The 20,836-nt window shown below is 44.7% G+C and overlaps 1 long non-coding RNA gene across 1 annotated transcript in view; it reads right to left on the reverse strand.

Annotated features, from left to right (window-relative positions):
* Positions 1–1,769: 1,769 nt before the first annotated feature.
* LOC132210910 (uncharacterized) overlaps positions 1,770–20,836 on the reverse strand; it is a 77,113-nt gene continuing 58,046 nt past the window's right edge. The window contains exon 4 of the long non-coding RNA XR_009447151.1: positions 1,770–2,231. This is a non-coding gene — a long non-coding RNA (uncharacterized LOC132210910). The remainder of the gene's footprint in view (positions 2,232–20,836) is intronic.

Consider the following 20,836-nt stretch of genomic DNA (forward strand, 5'->3'; position numbering starts at 1 on the left):
TTGCAAAGACCCACAACCCTCTGTGAGAAGGAATTCCTCCTCATTTCAGTCTTAAATTGGCAATCTGCTCAATACTCAGCAGGTTAGACAGTATCTGAGAAGAGAGAACGGAATTAATGGGTTGGATTTGTCATCAAAAGGTGGGAGAGTGCTTTGCTATTATCGGAGACTGCTGGATAATATTGGTTTGCCTTATATAAAGAGTTTGTCTGTGTGTGTGAGTGTGTGTGTGTGGGTGTGTGTGTGAGTGTCTGTGTGTGTGTCTGTGTGTGTGTGTGTGTGAGTATGTGTGAGTGTGTGTGTGTGTGTGTGTGAGTGTGTGTGTGTGTGTGAGTGTGTGTGTGTGTCTGTGTGTGTGTGTGTGTGTGTGTGTGTGTGTGTGTCTGTGTCTGTGTGTCTGTGTGTGTGAGTGTGAGTGCGTATGTGCCTGTCTCTGTGTTACATCTAGTCCATTCTTTCAGATTGATGGCTTCTCATTCTGTTTCCTCTCCCACATATGCTGCCCAATCCAATGAGTGTGTCCAGCATTTTCTGCCGTCGCTGAAAAGTACAGGTTTGGCAGCCATCAATGCTTTAACTTTTCCCAGTTCTCTTTTATCCAACCACTCATATGCAAGCAGGGCTTCCTCCCGCTGTTTAGTCATTTATGCCGATGGCCAGTTTGACCTACAAACCTGCGAATAAATTGGAACAAGGTAACCATTATACCTCTTGTGAAAAATACATTCTTTACTTAGATGAGAGAAGCAGTTGGCAGTCACTATGTTAGTGAAACCCACAGTCGTATCACTGATTTGAATCAGCCAAGTGAGGAATTGATAGGCGTAAGGTTTACTCTTGAGTTCACCAGGTATCTTGGCTTATATTCATCCCCAAACTACCAAATTAAATGTGATCTGTTAATTCGTTGTAGTATGGACTACAGATGCTGGAAGTCAGAGTCAATAAAATGTTGAGCTGGAGGAGCACAGCAGGTCAATCAGCATCAGAGGAGCAGGAAAGTCAATGTTGCAGGTCTGGAACCTTCATCATGAGCCCTGATGAAGAGTCCAGACCCAAAATGTTGACTTTCCTGCTCCTCTGATGCTGCCCGGCCTTCTGTGCTCCTCCAGCCCCACATTTTGTCAACCATGATCTGTTAATTTATGCTGTTACTGTCTGTGAAATGTACCCATGTGCAAAATTGGCAGCTACATAACAACAGTGACCACGCTTCACTCGTATCGCATTGGCAGTAAAGTGCTTTCGGGTATCCTGTCATTGTGAAAGGTACTACAAAAATGCAGGGCTCGCTGCCTGAAAGAAGGAATTAATGGACTCCAGCATGGAACAAGTGAGGTGTGTGTCCAGTGCACTTCCTAACCCATTAAGTTGTTTAAACATTTATTTCTAATCAAAATGGTCATTGCAAGTGATATTTGCTAAGAAATGTTGTAGTTAATGAGCTGCATGTGAGAGTGACCATGTAATGGAAAATTTGAACTGTCTGTGCTTTATTCTTATGTTGCTGTCAAAGAATATTCAATTGACAGCCTATAAACAGAATGCCTGCAGTAATGCGACGTACCTCAAATTCAGTTTTCATAGTCAATCTTTACTGCAATAAATGTAAACATTTTACTGTATAGTAACATGAAAAATGCAACCAAACAGATGTGACGCATTGAGGATTGGAGAAACAGGAAGACGAATTAAATATATTACATTGTCATGGCAACACCAGAGCTAGTGTTGTTGAAATGCAACTCGTGATACAAACTGCCACAGGAAAAGGTCTGTTAAAATGACCACATCAGTGTATTTATCCTACATTACAACAGTGACTGTCCTTCAGTTGTATTCTATGGGCAATGAGAGAAGCTTCGGGAGGCTCTAAAGGTCTGAAAAATGTCATGTAGACACAAATATACTTTCATTTTACAGAAGTTAACCAACTGGTTTGACATTGTCAGGATTTTCTTTTTTTATTGCAATTGCTGTCATTTTTCTCTCAATGTCTCTAGGATGATATTTGCAAACTGCAACCAATTTAGAAATTGCAAGAACAAGGGTGCTGATCTAATGGTTCTCAATCATAACCAGTACTCACACCAGAATTTTATGATGTTATGTTCCAGTACAGTCAGAGATTGGGTGGGAGATCTTTTTATTGGTTCAACATCCAATGTTTGGACGCCAGACTATTTTTATATCAACTTGTCAAGACCCAAACTTGTCATTTTCGATGAATCCTGTGATGGAGAGAAACAGTTTAGGACAGGAGGGGAGTAAATCTGAGTGTTGGCTTCTGATCTTAATGCTATAAAGATGTCTTACCTTTTTTTTCAGCAAATCACAATGGCACTTTCCATTGTAACACCATTTGTGTGTAAAATCATTCTTAGAGTTTGTTAGAAGAAGGGGACTCAAAGTCAAAACTTGTCATTTTGCTGTCATCAGGACAAGGATGCAAGAAACCAGGTTGGGAAAAGGAACACTAATCTTTGGAGAAATAAAAGCTGAAAGTGCTGGAGAAAATCAACAGTTCTGGCAGCATCTATGGAGAGAGAAATAGAGTTAATGTTTCCAGTCCAGTATGATTCTTCTTTGGACCTGGCCAATTAATTCAGCATGGAATGGTACAGAGATGCAGCAGGAATTGTTAACAGTCAATCTTAGCTCACAAACCAGGCAAATATAGTCTGATTGGTCAGGGGGTTGCCAGACGATAAGCGAACATTGGCTCAACAACGGGTAAAATGATGTACAATATGTTTCCTGCAGATAAGTAAAGATGCAAATGGCAGGACATTGCTGTAGATTATAATAGGACATTTCTACAAAATTCTGGCACATTAAGTAAGTTGGTCAACTCACAAACGCTGTGAAAGTAAACAATATCAAGTTATCAATCATTGCTAAGAATAATACATCATAGCATGTAGTTATTTGTCCACTAAATTATTGTTAGTCATTTATTTTAAACTTGATGAAGAGAGCAAATTGTGATGAATTAATGTTCATGTGATAACACCTACAAGCCTCATGGAGAAACATTAATTAATTTCCTTGTGGAGCTTGTTGAGTATTAGTTCCCTTTGGAAAACCTGTTCCAGTAGCGTGTAATAACATCCCTGAATAGGGTTATCAGAAAGCAGACAAAGCAGACCCAGTGCTTGGACAGAATTTCACATTAGCCCCAGGGTCCTGAGCCTCCCCTCAGGATTCTGGGCCCCACGGTCTGAGGCGTCTCTTGGGTAATCTTAGTGCGTCTCATTGCTTTGCCAAGATGCAGTTTTAGTACTGCCGCTGCACACCATCCACCTTGACTCTTACATCCCTGCCTCGATGTCTTGGGAGCTCTTATTTGCTGCTGGGGAGTGGGAATCCCCAGGCCTGGGAGTCCTCCCTATTTCCATCAGGGACCTGGGGTGGAGGGTGTTGCATGCAGCAGTCCCTTATAGCCACAGCATCCAACAGTTCCCGGACACCCAACCCAACTGTTTACTTCACAGCACTGCGGAAGCCGTGGAATGCGTATATACTAGTTGTGGGCGTTTCACTCCCTTTCTAGTTATTAGAAAAATCTTTAGTGCTTTTGGTGGTATTTCAGCCCCAGGCTCATGATCTTTGGGAACCCAGCGCGGAGAGGTGTGGTCACATTAGAGGACATCCTCTCTTGGGTCCGCTCCTGAGCCTGGCCAGGCTGGCTGTAAGCAGGTCCAGGCAGCGGGCCATGGAGGAGGGTCATCTCTGCCCACCATCTACCCCTCTTCCGCCAGTTATGTTATTGTCTGGATATCCTTGGAGAGGGAGCACACGATGTCCATCAATGCTCTTAATGCCTTTAGAGACAGGTGGGCACCATAGGGGATGGAGTGTTTCACTTGATTTAGCCCTTTCCTGCTCTCCCTAACACTCCTTCATTTTTGATGTTTTGCATTGCCTGCCATGGGCTTTGCATGTAGATATCTAGTTGGGTGCATGGTTGCTTTACTGGTGGTAGTTGGTAGTTAAAAACTAAGCAATGAGTGGGTGCAGTACCAGAACAGACTGTGTTCAAGTCCCACATACTCCAGAGGGGTACAATAACACCTCTGAAGAGGTTGGTGAGGAATATATATTTAAATAAAGCAGACCCAGGGATGGGTCTGCAGAATTGTCTGTCCTGCACTGGCACTAGCCTATGTGCACCATGAGTAATGGTTCTACTTTGGTGCTCAACAATAAATGATGTTCCTTTCCAGTGAGGCTTCCAGAGTTATTACTGTTAGAAATGTTGGTGAAATGTAAGGCTTTTTGTTCTGACAATGTCCCACAACACTTCATTAAATTTAGTCCATGTAGGTTTTTCCAGTTGCTTTCACTCAAGTATTTGACTTGTTTTCCATGACAGTGCATCAGAATTCCAACATTGCCACATTTCACATGACATGATTCCATTATATTGAAAGCCTACTCTGTTATAATAAATGAAAGTAATCCTGCAAAACAACTTTTGTTACATCCTGTAGCCACTTCTGAGCCTGGTATCTGTGGCATGCTTTTAACTGTCCTGGGGACAACACTAAACAAACATACAATTTAAAGTTCTGTGGAGTGCCTCATTTTATGTCCTCCTCTCACCATACTTTTGTTTGAAATTAGACAGTTCTAACTATTAACTTCTCCATATCCCCATTGACAGTGGGAAGGAAGAGCAGGTACATGAACTAGTGGAATTTGGCCCATGGTGCTTCACAAGGAGCTATACTGATGCCTGCACGGTGTAAGGAAGATAATGGGAACTGCAGATGCTGGAGAATCCGAGATAACAAAGTGTGGAGCTGGATGAACACAGCAGGCCCAGCAGCAAAAGCAAAAGCAAAAGCTTTTGTGCTCCTAAGATGCTGCTTGGCCTGCTGTGTTCATCCAGCTCCACACCTTGTTATCCCTGCACTGTGTACTCTGTTTATTTACAACTTAAACAATGGGTCAGAAAGCCCATTTTGCTGACGACGAAAAACCTGGTGGTGCTGCAAGCAGTGTGGATAAAAGTGTAATGCCACAAAGAGATTTTGTTTGATTGAGTGAATGAACAAGGCTGTGGAAAATTGTTTTCATTGCAGGCAAAAGTGAGGTCCTCAACATTTAAAGCAGATGAAATGACGGGGTTTCTAAATGGAGAGAAGCTGGAAATAATCCTGGACCAAAGGAACTGGTCCAATCGTGCAGAGCATTAAAATGTCTTGAATAAGGACAGAAAATCATCTCAAGCGGCTCATGGAATACTGGCCTGGAATAGGACAGAATACACGGGGGTGAAAGTTATATTTTAGCCAGACAAAGCCCTAATAGACCACATCTGAAAGCCCACACCTTAACGAGGAGAAATGGGCTCCAAGAATGTGTAGTGTAGTGTAGATATAAAAGAATTCTATGTGACTGCAAGTGTTAAAGTACAAGAAGAGGTTACATGAACTTGTGCTCCTGAGATGCTGCTTGGCCTGCTGTGTTCATCCAGCTTCACACTTTGTTACATGAACTAAGCTTGTTTTTGCTGAAATTTATGAGGGTGTGGGATGATTTGATTATGGTTTCAAGGTTCTTAAGAAAACAGTTAAGGTAGATGGAGGGAAATTATTTTTACTATTCATTAAAGGGATCTGGGCAGGTATTTATTACCCTTCCCTAATTGCCATGGAGAAGGTAGTGTTGAGCTGCTTTCTTAGGGTGCTGCAGTTTGGCATCAGTACAACGACCATTTTTGCTGAAAGGGGAGATGTACTGGTGGAAGGAATCAGCTTCTTCGGGAATTAAACTCGGAAACAGTTCTCCCTACAAAGCAGGGTAGAAGTTTAAAATTCGTCTCTGCAGAAGGCTATTGATGCTTGATCAATCGTTAACTTTAAATCAGAGATTAAGAGGCTTTTGCTAACCAAAGTACGAAAGGATAAAGGACAAAGCTGGTTGTATAGTTCTTAAATATAAAAATGGAAGGGTAGATTTTCAAATCCAGCCCTCAAACTGGCAGAAGGCAGAATCCTGCTAGCTATTTAACCACAGCAGGCACCCCCTGCATCACTTACTGGCTACAGGCCTGTGAAGGCTACAAATGGCCTAGCACATAGGACTAGGGAGGAGAAAGGCTGGGGAGTGAATGGTGGAGATTGTGTGTTTGTGAATACGACAAATGCTCCTGTTTCTTCCGGCAGACTCCCAACCTGCCAAAATAGTGCATGGCTCTTTATAAATCTGTAAGTATGAGGCATAAAATGCTGATGCACAGAGTTGATGTAACACAATAAGATTTGATTGATTCATAAAATGGATGAGTAGGTTTGCAATGTTGTTGATATGTGGCTTAGGTCAAGGATTGAATCATGAAGTGCATCAATAATCTAAAAATGAAATGAGGAATATCTTTGCCAATTTGCTGGGAGATTGAATACTTGTTTATCTGTGCCAATGAAAATAAAGCCTCTCTTGTTTAGCGTTACTGAACTAGAAAGAGTTGGAATGCTAATTCTTAATTTAAAATGGATTACCAACTTTGTTTACGAGATTTGCGCCATAACAGGGTATTTGCATTTTGTGTTTGACAAAGCTATGACCCTGGGAGCCAAAAAGATCAAAGACTACCCTGCATTGTTGGGGAAGGAGCTGGACTGTCATGGTAATGTCATTGGTCTGATAGTGCCTCGGACATTGATTCAAATACCACTACGACTGGAGGAATTTAAATTCAATTAATGAAAAAGGCTGCTGTGGAAGACAGAGAATGAAATCACAGGGGCTCTGACTCAAATTTTTAATTCCTTGCCGGCTATGGGGGAGCTGGAAGAGGACTGGAGGACAGCAAATGCGGTTCCACCTTTCAAAAAGGGTGGTAGAGTTCGACCAGGGAATTACAGACCACTGAGTCTCACGTTAGCAGCCAGGACACTACTGGATAAAATCCTGAAGGACAGAATTAATCTTCATTCAGAAAAGCGATGTTTGATAAGGGATAGTTATCATGGTTTTGTCAGAGAGAGGTCATATCGAACCATTTTGAATTTGTTAAGGAGGTGAGTAGATGAATGTAGGGCAGTGATGTAAAGTCTCGCATATATGTAAGCAAAAACTTTGACAGGGTCCCACTGAGAAACTGATACAGAAGGTAAAAACAAATGGATCCAGGGTAACTTGGCAATTTGGATCCAAAATTGGTTTAGTGGCAGGAAATATAGGGTGCTGGTAGAAGGCTGTTTTTGTGACCAGCATTCGGTGTCTAGTGAGTCCCTTATTGGCCATGATATGTATAAATGATGCAGGTAAGAATATGAGGGGGATATGTTTGTGGAGGACATGGAGAATGACTAGATCATTGACAGTGAGGAAGAATGTCTTTAGTTGCAGGAGAATATTGATGGATTGTTGATGGAATTTAAACCTGATAGATGTGAGGTGAAGGACTTTGGAAGAAGGAATAAGACAAGGGAGTGCTCAATGGATGGTAGACACTAGCAAGTTCACAGGAACAAAGGGGTCTTGAGATGTTTGTCCACAAATCCCTGAAGTGGTACGACAGGCTAATAGGGCAGTTTAGAAGGCATAGTGGATTCTTGCCTTTATCAGTCCAGTCATAGATTTTAAGAGCAGAGAAATTATGTTGGAGCTGTACAGGTCTTTGGTTAGACTACAGTTGAAGTACTGTGCTCTGCTCTAGTCTCTACACTACAGGAAGGGTGTGATTGCTCTGGAAGAGGTGCAGAGCAGGCTCACCAGGATGTTGCCTGGGATGGAGCATTTTCTTTGGAGCATAGAGTGTTGACAGAGGACCTGACAGAGGTGAATAAGATTTTAAGGGGCATGGACAGGGTAGGTAGGAGGCAGCTGTTCCCTTCAGGTGAATCATCAGTAACAAGGATTTTAAGGAGAAACACAAGTGGTTTGGAAGAGATTTGAGGAAACATGTTTTTACCCAGTTGGTGGTGGAGGTCTGGAACGCACAACCTGGGAGGCTAGTTGAGGAAGAGAACCTCATAGCCTTGGAAAAAAATGTTGGAAAAAGCACTTGAAATATCATAACATTCACGGCTCAGGGCCCAGTGCTGGAAAGTGGAACTAGTGTAGCTTTAGAGACAGTAGGAACTGCAGGTGGTGGAGAATCTGAGATAACAAGGTGTCGAGCTGGATGACCATGGCAGGCCAAGCAGCATCAGAGGAGCAGGAAAGCTGATGTTTCGGGTCTAGATCCGTATTCAGAAATGGGGGAGGCGAAGGGGCTTCTGAAATAAATAGGGAGAGAGGGGGAGACGGATAGAAGATGGATAATGGAGAAGATAGGTAGAGAGGAGACAGACAGGCCAAAGAGGCGGGGGGTGGAGCCAGTAAAGGTGAGTGTAGGTGGGGAGTTAGCTTGGGGGTGGGGGGTATAGGTCAGGTCAAGGGGGCGGGCTGGGGCTGGTAGGTAGGAGATGGAGGTGGGGCTTGATGTGGGAGGAGGGGATAGGTGGGAGGAGGGACAGTTTCAGGAGGCGGGGACAAGCTGAGCAGGTTTTGGGATGTGTTCGGCAGCTTTGGCAGTGCAGGCTTGATGTGATAAAGGATTTCTTCTGCACTGTATGATTCTAAACTTTGAAGTAATGGTGACCATAACAACTATCATTGATTGCTGTATAGCCATGTGGGTCCCTTTACAGAAGGAAATCTGCCATCTTCATTTTGTCTGACCAACTTGTGAATCCAGATCCACAGCAATCTGAGTGACATTACGAATGGTCAGCAAATGTCATCTTTAGCATGCCATCCATATCCATGAAAGAATAGATCTGTAAAAGGGTACAAGAAAGGCCATTCAGCCCACACAGTCCAGGCATTTTAATCATTCACAGGATGTGGACTAGGTCAGTATTTGAGGAAACATAGTGTGGAGCTGCATGAACACAGCAGGCCAGGCAGCATCAGAGGAGCAGGAAAGCTGACGTTTCATCAGACACTGCAGGAAATGTGGGTTACTGAAATCAGGAGATTATTTCCCCTGCTTGGCTTCACAGAAATATTATTTTTTAAAAATTTTACAACTAACCTGCAGGTTCATTTCCTGCTCTATTCTATGCAGTCCAAACTGACAGAGGAACCTGGATGTTAAACATCTCATTTATGCACATGAGCTTTGCTAACATCTGTTTTAGGTGGCTGTCAGGAATGCCAGAAAACTCGTCTGACTCAAAAATTGGCTTTCGACACAAAAAATGTTGGTTTCCAAAATTGTCCCTCCAGAAGGAGTCTTATAGAAGTCTAAGTAAATTGGTTTGAGGCAAAAAGTCTGGCAGAATTGTGTGAGATGCCTGGCAGGGTCAAACTGAAGCAGGGAGCAATTGGTTGCATGTTGCAACTAACACCTGGACATCAAGATGGGACTCCTGCTAACGGACCAGCAAGATACTTATTGACGGGAATTATTGCTTGTCATCTGCCTCATAAACTGCAGATCACATCTTGTTTCGACAGAGCCAAACATACAGTTCATACGGTATCCTCTGACTCAAGTCATCGAAACGCCTTTGTAAGGTCACTGATGGTACCCAGCTCAGGGATTGGACCAGGCTGTATCTCAGGGCTGTTGATGCACTCTCTTTGCACTCAATCACATCGAGCCTACCTGGATGCTCACAGCTTTTCTTGTCTCGCTTTGCCTCACCTTTTAGCACTTTGTCCCTCAGCAAGAGATACCAGGCTCACGGTACTTCAGTCTTGCCTTAACACAAAGCCAGGAAACTTCTCATGGTTGCCAGCAGTCTTGGATCAAGTCAAGGGGGAGGAACCTCAGTCAGGGGGTCCCAGTAAACTAAACCTCCGATACCAGCCCAGGGGCTTGGACAGTTGCAGTCAGCTGCTTGAGGTGGGCAGGGTCAGGCTCCTCTCCTTGTAAGGGGTGAGGAACTAAATGCTGGGCACCCCACCATCTGTCCTGGTTCATTCTGTATTACTATAGGCTGCTTACATCCTGGCACGAGAGGAAGGGAGGTATTAAGGGAATTGAAAATACAATGTACAGTCGCTGATACTTGTAAGTGCAAGTAAGGAAAAGGTGGTGAGATATCCCAGGTGAGCAGGCAGCACAACAAGTACGGAGAGGTATCGGTGTTAGGGGGTTGTTGTGGGTGAGAAATAGAGCAGAAGATGTTCATGAAATAGTGACAGGAGTAGAGCATGAGCCTTGCTGGGAGATGGGCACATTAGGAGAGATGAAGTGAGCATGAGGTAGCATGGTGGCACTTAGAATGGAAGACAGAGAAAATCTTCTTCCTTCTTCGTACAGTGCTGGGCATACATTCAGATGGCAGAGACTGCACTGACCTGGGTATTGATGGCATTGTGCCCTCCTCTCGCAGTCCTTGGAGGGAAGAGTATGGTGCCTTCCTATCCTCTGGACTTCCAGAGCCCTGTCCACAAAGCAGGGTATCAAATTCCCCATTCTCCACTGCGCCTGGGATAAATGTCATTGACTATGCAGGGCAGCCCTGCGCTGACGATACTTGACCCTGAGCAACGGTTTTACATGGAAGGTACTGCCACTGGGGATACTGCTCTATTTTGGAATATCCTGGCAGCGGTAGATTCCTCCGACTACCGTAAGTGTCAAATCGAACTAGCATTGGATGAGAAGAACACCACAGGGGCATTTTAGGTAGTTAATGCGATGGGTTTCGAAAGATACTGCAAGAAACCCGGCTCGGCCTCAGAGAGAGAGAGACCCTCCACAAAACATAGCAAAATTGACACAGCCAAAAAAAACCCATAAAAGATTCAACCCTCTGTTTTCAAACTCAGCTCTTAGTATCAGGACTATTTGTGAAAAATAGCGCAAAAATAAATAACCACCACATTTGGACTTGTGTTGTTGAAACAGACACAGCAGGCAAGAGGTAGAATGTTCATTTAAAGTACGAGAAAAGATCAGTGCAAGGTTTAGTCCCAGGGAGATAGAAGCTCCAACACAAAATACCTGAATAAAGCATATACTGGTGAATTCTCCATTGATGATGATTGCAAATGAAAATGTGTTCCAATAAGACAATCTGGAACCAATAACCCTGATTAGGCAGCGAGAAATGAGGTGCCATTTTGTTCTCATTTGACGGATTGTTTCTTGGAAAACTGTACCAGTGTTTTCTTCACTTACTGGGAATTTGCGATCATTTGGGTTGTGAGGTTGCAGTCAAGAATGGCATCATTTCTTTCAGAGCCCCGACAGTGGGGAATGATGGCGATCCCTTCTCTTTTCATATTTCAAACCCAGGGCTTAAAAAAACCTGTATCACATTAATATGGTTATAAACAGGATTCAATTGGAACTCATTTGGCAGACATTTGATCAACCCCATTGATGGGATTGGGGTTGGCACAATGCCCCCACCATCACATCCCTTGCCCTGCTGATGGCGATAGCACCATGAATACAAACATATTGATCAAATTCAGGTAGATGATAACACACTTCAATTTTCTCAGTCTTGCTCAGAGTAATAAGTTAGAATGGTATCTTTCAGGGACAATTGCCAAACATTTAGGAAGACCAGACACCAAGCATTACCTCACCACATCTTGTAAAAACAACTGGCTTGGATTGAGGATTGGCTGTCTGACAGAAGGCAGAGAGTTGGGATAAGAGGCCCTTTTACGGAAAGGCACCCGGTGACCAGTGGTGTCCTGCAGGGATCAGTTTTGGGGCCACAGCTGTTCACCTTATATATTAATGATATGGATGAAGGGACCGGGGGCACTCTGGCGAAGTTTGCCGATGATATGAAGATAGGAGGACAGGCAGGTAGTACTGAGGAGGTGAGGAAGCTGCAGAAAGATTTGGACCGTTTAGGAGAGTGGTCCAGGAAATGGCTGATGAAATTCAGCGTGAGCAAATGTGAGGTTTTGCACTTTGGAAAAAAGAATACAGGCATGGACTATTTTCTAAATGGTGAGAAAATTCATAAAGCAGAAGTGCAAAGGGACCTGGGAGTGTTGGTCCAGGATTCTCGAAAGGTTAACTTGCAGGTAGAGTCCGTGATTTAGAAAGAGAATGTAATGTTGTCGTTTATCTCAAGAGGGTTGGAATATAAAAGCAGCGATGTGCTTCTGAGACTGTATAAAGCTCTAGTTAGGCCCCATTTAGAATACTGTGTCCAATTTTGGGCCCCACACCTCAGGAAGGACATATTGGCCCTGGAGCGTGTCCAGTGGAGATTCACACGGATGATCCCTGGAATGGTAGGATTAATGTATGATGAACGGCTCAGGATCCTGGGATTGTATGTATTTGAGTTTGGAAGGTTGAGGGGAGATCTAATAGAAACTTACAAGATAATGTATGGCTTAGAAGGGTGGACGCTAGGAAGTTGTTTCCGTTAGGCGGGGAGACTAGGACCCGTGGGCACAGCCTTAAAATTAGAGGGGGTAAATTTAAAACTGAATTGAGACGACATTTCTTCAGCCAGAGAGTGGTGGGCCTGTGGAATTCATTGCCACTGAGTGCAGTGGGGGCCGGGACGTTAGATGCCTACAAGGCAGAGATCGATAAATTCTTGATCTCAGAAGGAATCAAGGGCTACGGGGAGAGTGCAGGGAAGTGGTGTTGAAATGCCCATCAGCCATTATTTAAATGACAGCGTGGACTTGATGGGTCGAATGGCCTTACTTCCACTCCTATGTCTTATGGTCTTATTTTAATGGCATGGAAAATCAAGGAATGTGCATCGGAGAGGCTAATGCACAACCTTGGGTTCAGTCCTGGATAGCAGCTGGAAAATCCGCACCAATATCTTGAGAACACCGTCTGTGTGTGTGTGTGTGTGTGTGTCTGTGTGTGTGTCTGTGTAGTGTGGTGGGATCACCTGTAGTGTGACATGAACCAATGCGCGCGAACACACGCACAAACACACACATAAATCTATCGATGATAACAAAGTGTGATGTTGGATGAACACAGGCGGCCAAGCAGCATCTCAGGAGCACAAAAATTGACATTTCGGGCCTGGACTCTTCATCGGAGAGGGGGATGGCGAGAGGGTTCTGAAATAAATAGGGAGAGAGGGGGAGGTGGACCGAAGCTGGATAGAGGAGAAGATAGGTGGACAGGACAGTATAGGTGGGGAGGTGGGGAGGGGATCGGTCAGTCCGGGGAGGACGGACAGGTCAAGAAGGCGGGATGAGGTTGGTAGGTGGGAAATGGAGGTGCGGCTTGAGGTGGGAGGAGGGGATAGGTGGGAGGAAGAACAGGTTAGGGGGCGGGGACGAGCTGGGCTGGTTTTGGGATGCAGTGGGGGATGGGGAGATTTTGAAGCTAGTGAAGTCCACATTGATACCATTGGGCTTCAGGGTTCCCAAGCGGAATATGAGTTGCTGTTCCTGCAATCTTCGGGTGGCATCATTGTGGCACTACAGGAGGCCCATGATGGACATGTTGTCTAAGGAATGGGAGGGGGAGTTAAAATGGTTTGCGATTGGGAGGTGCAGTATCGTCCCCTCCCCCCACTGCATCACAAAACCAGCCCAGCTCGTCCCCGCCTCCCTAACCTGTTCTTCCTCCCAACTACCCTCTCCTCCCACCTCAAGCCCTCTGATGAAGGGTCTAGGCCCGAAACATCAGCTTTTGTGCTCCTGAGATGCTGCTTGGCCTGCTGTGTTCATCCAGCTTCACACTTTGTTATCTTAAACTCAGCAAGTCTGGCAGCTTCTGTGGAGGGAGAAAGCTGAGTTCACATTTCTAAAGAAGGGGCACTGGACCTGAAACTTTAACCTCTCCTTCTCTCCCCAGAGATGCTGCCACTCCTGCTGAGTTTCTCCAGCAATTTCTGTAAGGAGAGGGTGCGTTAATTTTGAGACACTAGCTCACCCTGCCTTTCCTTTCCCCAAACTGTCAGCTGTGCTACTGAGACCTACCAGGCAGCAAGGGCCTCAAAGTCTGTTGCAGGTGCAGCCTCTGCCCCTCCTGAGAGAGTGACAGAAAAAGCCACATTTAGAACACCCTGAGCCAAACCTAGACACACACAGGAATTACTAGCGACATGGTTCTCCAACCATAAAGCAATCAACAAACTGATAGAATTGGACCCCATATACAAACCCATACAGATCAAAATGACACTACTCACCATTACGGACCAGACGGTATAAATTCCAAGCAAAGTAGAATAACATCGCTTCATCAGAGGCTCCACTGATGATGTCACCTAGCACGGTGACAAAACGTCTGAACGAGAACAAGGCAGCTCAGCGAGCAAGTCAACAACCTCAGAAAAAGCCACCTCTAAGCAGTTGACCTGTTTTCTAATGCCTTTTTTTGGCTTGACCTCTGCTGAAAATCTGTCTTTCCCCCTTCAAAGATCCTGAGTTGGAAACTCACTGGTTGGTTGGTCCTGGCATACTTCACACCCTTCCACCAGGAAAAAGGTCCAGGACTGAGATGATACCAAATGGCAATGTGACTTTCCTAGTCCATCCACCTCCACACTCATCCCTAATGGAGCATAAAGCTCCTCCTCCCATATCTTGACTGGAAACCATAGAAAATGCCTCGCTGTTCAAGTGTGCCCAGTTGAATCGAGTGAAAAATTCCAAACCCCAGGCATCGTTTAGGACAAGCTTAATTCAGATGTCGTCATAAAAATGTAGACTAATAACAACAGAGGTGCACTTACCACACTATTCTGCTTCAGCTGACAACAAATGCATTTATATTAGCACCTTTAACACAGTAAAGTGTCTCAAGGTGCTTTGTGAAGGAGTGTTATCAAATTAAATCTTACACTCAGCCCATAAGATATTAGGTTAGGTGATCAAAAGTCACAGAGATGGATTTTAAAGTGCGTCTTAAACGAGAAAAGGGAAAATTACAGAAGGTGAAGTGTTTAGGAAAGGAAGACAAGAAGCTGGGACTGGGAGGCTAAAGACCAAGCATTGAGTGCTGAGGATGTGCAAGAGTCTAGAACAGCATCAGTGCAGATATCTCAGGAGATTAAAAGATTGGTGACAGAGCAAAGAACAATACAGCGCAGAACAGACCCTTCGGCCCTCGATGTTGCGCCAACCTCTGAACTAATCTAAGCCCATCCCTCTACACTATCCCATCATCATCCATATGCTTATCCAAGGACTGTTTAAATGCCCCTAATGTGGCTGAGTTAACTACATTAGCAGGCAGGGCATTCCACACCCTTACCACTCTCTGAATAAAGAACCTGCCTCTGACATCTGTCTTAAATCTATCACCCCTCAATTTGTAGCTATGCCCCCTCGTACAAGCCAACGTCATCATCCTCGGAAAAAGGCTCTCTCTGTCCACCCTATTTAATCCTCTGATCATCTTGAATGTCTCTATTAAATCCCCTCTTAGCCTTCTTCTCTCCAGTGAGAACAGGCCCAAGTCCCTCAGACTTTCCTCATTAGACCTTCGCTCCAGACAAGGCAACGTCCTGGTAAATCTCCTCTGCACCTTTTCCAATGCTTCCACATCCTTCCTGTAATGGGGCGACCAGAACTGCACGCGATATTCCAGATGAGGCCACACTAACATTTTGTACAGTTGCAGCATGACATCACGGCTCTGGAACTCAATCCCTCTGCCAATAAAACCTAAAATGATGGTAGCGGAGATAGAGAATCACGAAGCCTTAGAGACATTTGCAAACAAGGATGGGAAAGATAGACAGCTACATGTTAATTTTTCATTTTTTATTTATTTTCTCCACAGGCCTATGTGGTTATTTGATCAAACACTGGTACAGGGGCCATGCAGTCACTGTTGACTCATTTGGCAAGCTGCCTACAGATTGGAAGAGTCTTAAAGTCAGAGGGATATGTCATGTTGAGGTAACTGTCAGCTTTGAAGAGCATCTTGAAGCACTCCCTAGGCTTATACAAGGGTTTGTGACTCACCCTCTGGTAAACATAAAGAGAAAACACTCGACAAGCACTCCATATGCACCGAGACACTGAATAATATTAAATCCTTGTTTGAACATCATGCAGTTTGTCATCCCGTGCAATCTGTCAACCTTTTGTTGAATAGAAAAGAGTGAGCTGTCCAAGAGTAAAGCTTACAGAGCAGCTGCCTCTCCTGGCAACAACAGATGAAGCAATTATCAGTTTCTTGATTGTGATTTGTGCAAAACCCCTTGCCGTTCAAGTGTGTCCACGCTGTGAGTGATTTTATTGTCTTCTGCAGGCCCTCTCGTGATTGAATGCTGGACACCCCAGTTCATGTTGTTGTCAATGGTGCTAAAGTTGGGGAGTCACCTCTGGCCCTTTAATCACCAAACGTTGAGTGCTGAGGATGTGCAAGAGTCAAGAACAGCATCAGTGCAGATATCTCAGGAGATTAAAAGATTAGTGACAGAGCAAAGAACAACACAGCGCAGAACAGACCCTTCGGCCCTCGATGTTGCGCCAACCTCTGAACTAATCTAAGCCCATCCCCCTACACTATCCCAACTCCTGTTAAAAGTCAGTCATACTTAGAAATAAACACTGGTCTCACTGGAGCTTCATTTTGATGTATACAATGTGAGCCAGACCAGTAAACACTTCCTGCTAGGATATGATAGGTCCAGCCTCAGTGTTCATCAAAGCAGAGTGAAGCCAGCTTCCAAGCTTGGTTCCACAAACCCTCCCTAAGTGAGGTGGTCTTCAATGCAAAGACTTGTGAGGCTCATTTTCGATTTGTGAGGGAATCCTTGTTACACTTGTACTGATCACTTTGCTGTTGCTAACCCTGAGACAGTTCAGATGATCCAATTCTGTCATCACTCATTTGTGAGACATAACCTGACCTCACAAGTTGAGTTTTCTGAGGGGGGTTGAGCCCCGTGTGAAAAAGAAACATCATGTTTATAAAGTTTTTTGGTGCCGTTAATGGTGGAATTCAGGGGTCTCTGGCGTAAAAGTCTTCCTGATCTATGATACGATGCCTTTGGCAGACTGAGGATTCAGCACTGATTTGCAGGACAGTACGGGCAATGATAATATAGAGTTTGACCTTAATCGTCAATCGAATGTCATGCTGCCTCCAGACACTTTGATAGAGGCGATGCTCATTTTGCGGATGTATGCATGGACGTCTTCATCAACATTGAAATTCCTAGAAGACACAACATTGAGACTGGTGCGATGAGCAGTTATGTTTCTTTAAGAGATGCTGGTTGAAAGACAATCTCAGTCTCATTTCAGAGACCACTGGCAGCAATCAGGAATGTATTTGCTTACTCTGACTTCCTTCAGGGAGGGAGGGCATGGCCGCTGGCATTTTGAAGCTGCCTGGTCACTGCCTCTGTGGCTTTGGCAGGGGCACACACATGGAGAGTTTCCCTGAATGGAATTTAATGTCGATGCCCTCAAGCTGGTGGCATGTTAAGATTGCAGCAAAGAACAGATTGAAGAGTGGGGAGACATAACATCAGGGAAGCAAATGTGAGTGTTTTTTGGACAACTGGTTATGGTTCTGTGATCATCATTAGATTCTTAATTCCAGAGTTTTTGAAAAATTTGAATTAAAATTCCACCATCTGACATGGTGTGATTCTATTCAGCAGAGTAGGATGGCCTGTTCGAAGCTCCTCTGCTCACCAGTCCCTTTACGATTTTTTCCTTTCTTTTCTCTCCCTTTTCCCTTTCTCCTACACCTACCCCCCAACCCCACCATGAATGGAGTTGTGGAGCGAGCAAGGGGTGAGTCCCAGGCAGAACCAGCGCAGGCAGCGTGGCCTTGTGCTCTGAGGCTGACAGCAACACTCTGTGAGCCCCAGTCCACTGCAAACAGTGATCCTGGAGCAGAGCGCAGCCTATGAGCCCTGGAGCAGTGCTTGGGCTGTGAGCCCTGGAGCAGCACGTGGGCTGTGAGCCCTGGAGCAGCACATGGGCTGTGAGCCTGGAGCAGTACATGGGGTGTGAGCCCTGGAGCAGTGCATGGGCTGTGATCCCAAGAGCAGTACATGGGCTGTGAGCCTATGGAGCAGTGCGTGTACTGTGAACCCTGGAGCAGCATGTGGGCTGTGAGCCCTGGAGCAGAGCGTGGGCTGTGAGCCCTGGAGTAGCAAGTGGGGTCTGAGCCTGGAGTAGCCAAGGGGCTGTGAGTCCTGTAGCAGTACATGGGCTGTGAGCCCTGTAGCAGTACGTGGGCTGTGAGCCCTGGAGCAGAACATGAGCTGTGAGCCTGGAGCAGTGCGTATGCTATGAGCCTGGAGCAGCGCGTGGGCTGTAGGGTTCGACCAGCGAGTGGGCTGTGAGCCCTGGAGCAGCATGTGGTCTGTAGCCCTGGAGCAGAGTGCGAGCAGTGAGCCTGGTGCAGTGTGTGGGCTGTGAGGCCTGGAGCAGTGTGTATGCTATGAGCCTGGAGCAGCGCGTGGGCTGTGAGGTTCGACCAGCAAGTGGGCTGTGAGCAGCATGTGGTCTGTAAGCCCTGGAGCAGAGTGGAGCGTGGAGCATTGTGTGTGCTATGAGCCTGGAGCAGCGTGTGGGCTGTGAGCCCTGGAGCAGTACGTGGGCTGTGAGCCCCAGAGCAGAGTGCAGGCTGTGAGCCCCAGAACAGTGTGTGGGCTGTGAGCCCCAGAACGGAGTGGGAAAGAATTTTCACAGCAGCACATGGGAATCAGTTCTCTGAGTAGTGCCCAGGCACCGAGTCCTGGACAGAGAACCAGTGGGTGGATAATCGTTAGCTTAGAACTTACCTTAGAATATTGTAATGTTAGTCCCATAATATTTTCCTGTTTTTAATTTATTTTAAACTCTGTAATTAAGCAACCACTTCTATTCCTCTGCTGTATCCAAGAATTGTACCTTGGTGTTGTACCTAAGGTTTTGCCATTAGAAGGTAGACATTGTAAAATTTTTTCACTGTATGCCTATAATGGAGTAGAATAAAAGGATATTGTACATTATTTGCGTCTCTGGATTAATAATCCAGCGATAATACTATTACACCACTCATTGCCATATCACTCTGCATAGGGACAAATCTATCCCTGCGTCAAGCAGCAAACTTGTTATCCAAATCTGAATCTGCCAGTGTTTTGGTAATATTCAATTAACCCTCACTGGGCCAGACCCAATCCATTTTCAACTGGTACACTTGCCTTTATTGGTCATGTTGTGGCTGTACAGGACATTTGTCAGGCTAATTTTGGAATACTGTGTTCGATTCGGGTCTCCCTGCTTTAGGAAAGACGGTGTTAAACTTGAAAGGGTGCAGAAAAGATTTACAAGCATGTTGCCAGGAATGGAATATTTGAGTTATAGGAAGAGGCTGGATAGGCTGGGGCTTCTTTCACAGGAGCGTTAAGAGGGTGAGAGGTGACCTCATTGAGGTTTAAAAAATCATGAGGGGAATCGATCAGGAGAATGGCAGGATTTCAAGATTGGGGGGCATATTTTTAACATGAGAGGTGAAAGATTTACAAAAGACATGAGAGGCAATTTTTTTACACAGAGAGTTGTTCGTGAGTGGTATAAGCTCCCAGAGGAAGTAGCGGATGCAGTTACAACATTTAAAAGAAATTTAGATAAATACATGAATAAGAAATGTTTGGAGGGATATGGTCCAAGTGCAGAAGCTGGGTTTAGTTTAGTTTGGGATTATGGTCGGCAGGGACTGCTTGGACCGAAGGGTCTATTCCCATGCTGTATGACTCTATGACTCCATTTATGGCTTGGGCGAATTGCCAAGGTCTTTATCAGAAACCAAAACTAGAGGGTATAAGTTTAAGGTGAGGGAGGAAAGGTTTAAACGTAAAGTAAGGGGCAAGTTTTTCACTCAGAGGATGGTGCATGTATGGAACGAGCTGCCAGAGGAGGTGGTGGAGGCTGGTACAATTACAACATTCAAAAGGAATCTGGGTGGATATATGCATAGGAAGGGTTTGGAGGAATATGGGCTAAATGCGGGCAAATGAGATTTGTTGAGGATATCTGCTCGACATGGATTAGTTGGATAGATGGGCTTGTTTCCTTGCTGTACAACTCTGCCTCTATATGGCCTGGCATACTTCCAAACACAATGAGACTGAATTATTTTAACAAGGCCTTAACAAGTTAAGAATTTTTAATATATAAATAAATCCCTTCAGTCATTTCCTGAATCTGTTTCCGTGAGAAAGAGCCAAAGATCCATAGATCAAAGATCTGTTGGAGAACAGCAACACTAGCTGCAGAATTGTCTACAATGCAAGTGGGGAAGGCTGCCTGCAGATATCCTGGGTCATCTGCTGGGTTTGTATGGAAACTGCCACCAGAATGTGAAAAATTAGTCACTGGGGGAACAGCAAAAAATAATTATACTTGAAAGATGGAAGGACAGTCAACTTATTTTACGTTCCAGAGGTTTGTGTTACAGATTGTAACATTTACTTAAAAGCATTTGATTCATTAGTTGCACAGCACACTGTGTCATCTCAAATTCAGCGAGGTATTATACTGACAAGTTTCTGTGTTACATCTGTTGGAAGAGTTGGTAATGCATTTTCCAAGATGCAAAACTGCACTCAAGGCTGGCATCTCCAACAGTGAGAAAGAAATGAGTATCCCTATATCTGTCATATGAGTTCATATTAGAAACGTGATTTAATTGAGCAGCATCTGCTCCAGTAATAATCTCTTTAGAGGGCATATTAGTAATTTTGGTTAACAATTCCATTTCACTTGACCTGCCTGACCCATGTTCAAAAGTTCCTGCAGTGTTTTCATGAATTAAGAAAAATAACTTGCATTTGCGTAGCACCTCTCATGCCCTCGGGAAGACCTGAAATACTCGATAGCCATTTAAGTATTCCAAAGATGTAGCCATTATTTTTATTGATGGGCCAATGTGCACGCACAAAGTTTCCCCAATGAAACAGGAGGCAGG

The sequence above is a fragment of the Stegostoma tigrinum genome, chromosome 23 (assembly GCF_030684315.1).
Source record: "Stegostoma tigrinum isolate sSteTig4 chromosome 23, sSteTig4.hap1, whole genome shotgun sequence".
In the NCBI taxonomy this organism is placed as follows: Eukaryota; Metazoa; Chordata; class Chondrichthyes; order Orectolobiformes; family Stegostomatidae; genus Stegostoma; species Stegostoma tigrinum.